Here is a 3,066-nt window from a genome sequence, read left to right as displayed (position 1 = left end):
ATGGCCCCAGCAGCCTTGCTCCCTGGGGAGACAGGGACACAGGCAGGGAGGGGGGAGGGGCGGCGGGTGACAAAGGAGAGGTGAAGGAGGCCAAAGGTAAAGGCAAAGGCATACAGCACCCGGTATTCCCAGGCCGTCTCCCATCCAAGTGCTAAACAGGACCGACCCTGCTTAGCTTCCCAGAGAAGACGGGGACGAGAGCCTTCAAGCTGCTATGGCCCAAGAGGCCATAGAGACCAAGAGTGGACCCCTGGTGAAGTGCTCTGGGGGGTGCGGGATCTGGGGGGGGGGCGTGGCGGGGCGGGCCCAGGCTACGCCACGCCAGGCCGCTTTGCCGGCCCGGGAGGGGCTGAGGGAGCAGTGGCCTGGGTGTGTTTGGCCCCGGAGCCGCGCTCCCCTCCCCGGGGAGATAGGGACACACGGAAGGAGGGGGGAGGGGCGGCGGGCGCCAAAGGAGAGGTCAAGGAGGCCAGAGGCAACAGGCAAAAGGCTAAAGCCTACAGCCCCCGGTATTGCCAGGCGGTCTCCCATCCAAGTACTAACCAGGCCCGACCCTGCTTAGCTTCCGAGATCAGACGAGATGGCGGGTGGCAGAGGCGGCGCAAGAGGACCCTGCCAAGGCGCTGTGGCGCAAGCCCCGGCCTTCACCGATTCCGGGACTCTGGCACACTGCTCCCGGCTTGGCCCCACGCCCGCCTCCGCTTCCATCCCGCACCGCACCGCACCACGTCCGGACGCTCCCTGGGAACAGGGTGGAAGCGAGCGTGGGGCATCAGGTCGGCCGTGCCTTCTGGGCGCCACCCCTCCCGCCGGGTTCTCAGCGCCTCCTCCCCAGTCCCAGGGCGAGCTCAGCCAGACAGAAGGCCCCAGCGCCCCCAGAGAACATCCCCAGCCCGAGCCCGCTGCCCTAGCTGGGCCTCGCGAAACGCCTGGGGCCCTGGGGATGAGGGCTCGAGGGAGGGAAGAGGTCCGGGACCCAGGGACCCAGGCCTGTGGCGGAGTCTGAGTCTGGGGTCTCGCTGCCACGCCCCACCCCCGCCGGCTCCTGGGTTCTTGGATCCACCCACCCAGCCCCCACCCTCCAGTCCACGGGCGCCAGCCCCCGGTCCCGCCCTCACCGCACTCCCCCACCCCTCCGTGCTTGCGAAGTGTCAGGAAAGGTGCAAAGCTGGCGCGTGGCGTCCAGCGGGTGCAGTGGCATTTCGCCTGGTACGGGGAGCGGGGAGCGGACTCCTTGTGAAGTGCGGTGGGGTGTGCGGGCTCTGGGGGGGGGGGGGCGGGGAGGGGCCAGGCTAGGCCAGGCCAGGCCAGGCTGCTTTGCCGGCCCGGGAGGGGCTGAGGGAGCAGTGGCCAGGGTGTGTTTGGCCCCCGAAGCCGCGCTCCCCTCCCCGAGGAGAGAGGGACACACGGAGGGAGGGGCGGCTGGCGCCAAAGGAGACTTCAAGGAGGCCAGAGGCAACAGGCAAAAGGCAAAAGCCTACAGCACCCGGTATTCCCAGGCGGTCACCCATCCAGGTACTAACCAGGCCCGACCCTGCTTAGCTTCAGGAGATCGGGCGCGTTCAGGGTGGTATGGCCATAGACGCCAGCGACTGCCGCTGGGCGCCTCAAGAGCCTGCTCCAAGCATCCCAAGCCCAGCGGGTGCCCCGCTTCACCCATGCACGCGCCTGCCTGGCTGCCTGCCTCGCTGCCGCCGCCCTCCGCCACAGCGCCGGGCAGGTGGCGGAGGCGGCGCAAGAGGACCCTGGCAAGGCGCTGTGGCGCAAGCCCCGGCCTTCACCGATCCTGGGACTCTGGCAGACTGCTCCAGCCTTGGCCCCACGCCCGCCTCGGCTTCGATCTCGCACCGCACTGCACCACGTCGGGCCGCTCACTGGGAACAGGGTGGAAGCGAGCGTGGGGCATCAGGCCGGCCGTGCCTTCTGGGCGCCAACCCCGCCGGGTTCTCAGCGCCTCCTCCCCAGTCCCAGGGCGAGCGCAGCCAGCCCGGAGGCCGCAGCGCCCCCAGAGAACATCACCAGCCCGAGCCCGCTGCCCTAGCTGGGCCTCGCGAAACGCCGGAGGCCCTGGGGATGAGGGCTCGAGGGAGGGAAGAGGTCAGGGGCCCAGGGAGCCCAGGCCTGTGGCGGAGTCTGAGTCTGGGGTCTCGCTGCCCCGCCCCCTCCCCCCCCCGCCCACCCCCGCCGACTCCTGGGTTCTTGGATCCGCCCACCCAGCCCCCACCCTCCAGTCCCCAGGAGCCAGCCGCCGGTCCCGCCCTCACCGCACCCCCCCACCCCTTGTGAAGTGCCTTGGGGTGTGCGTGCTCTGGGGGGGGACGGGGCGGGCCCAGGCTAGGCCAGGCCGCTTTGCCGGCCGGGGAGGGGCTGAGGGAGCAGTGGCCGGGGTGTGTTTGGCCCCCGAAGCCGCGCTCCCCTCCCCGGGGAGAGAGGGACACACGGAGGGAGGGGGGAGGGGCGGCGGGCGCCAAAGAGGAGGTCAAGGCGGCCATAGGCAACAGGCAAACGGCAAAAGCCTACAGCACGCGGTGTTCACGGGCGGTCTCCCATTCAAGTACTAACCAGGCCCGACCCTGCTTAGCTTCCGAGATCAGAAGAGATCGGGCCCGTTCAGGGTGGTATGGCCTTAGACGTCGGCGCCTGCCGCTGGGCGTCTCAAGAGGCTGCTCCGCGCATCCCAAGCACAGCGGGTGCCCCGCTTCACCCATGCACGCGCCTGCCTGCCTGCCTGCCTGACTCGCTGCCGCCGCCCTCCGCCGTGAGCACCGGGCGGGTGGCAGACGCGGCGCAAGACGACCCTGTCAAGGCCCTGTGGCGCAAGCCCCGGCCTTCACCGATCCCGGGACTCTGGCAGACTGCTCCCGGCTTGGCCCCAAGCCCGCCTGCGCTTCCATCCCGCACCGCACCGCACCATGTCGGGACTCTCACTGGGAACAGGGTGGAAGCGAGCGTGGGGCATCAGGCCGGCCGTGCCTTCTGGGCGCACCCCCTCCCGCCGGGTTCTCAGCGCCTCCTCCCCAGTCCCAGGGCGAGCTCAGCGAGCCCGAAGGCACCGGCGACCCCAGA

The 3,066-nt window shown here is 70.5% G+C and overlaps 2 pseudogenes; both read right to left on the bottom strand.

Annotated features, from left to right (window-relative positions):
* Positions 1 to 1,474: 1,474 nt before the first annotated feature.
* LOC121024210 (uncharacterized) lies at positions 1,475 to 1,584 on the bottom strand (annotated as a pseudogene).
* Positions 1,585 to 2,513: 929 nt separating this feature from the next.
* Positions 2,514 to 2,632, bottom strand: LOC121024209 (uncharacterized; annotated as a pseudogene).
* Between the last annotated feature and the right edge of the window lie 434 nt (positions 2,633 to 3,066).

This window comes from Herpailurus yagouaroundi, unplaced genomic scaffold (genome assembly GCF_014898765.1).
Source record: "Herpailurus yagouaroundi ecotype Mexico unplaced genomic scaffold, PumYag 61269, whole genome shotgun sequence".
Lineage (NCBI taxonomy): Eukaryota > Metazoa > Chordata > Mammalia > Carnivora > Felidae > Herpailurus > Herpailurus yagouaroundi.
The sequence above is the reverse complement of the archived record's forward strand: the minus strand, read 5'-3'. Positions and strand labels throughout refer to the sequence as shown.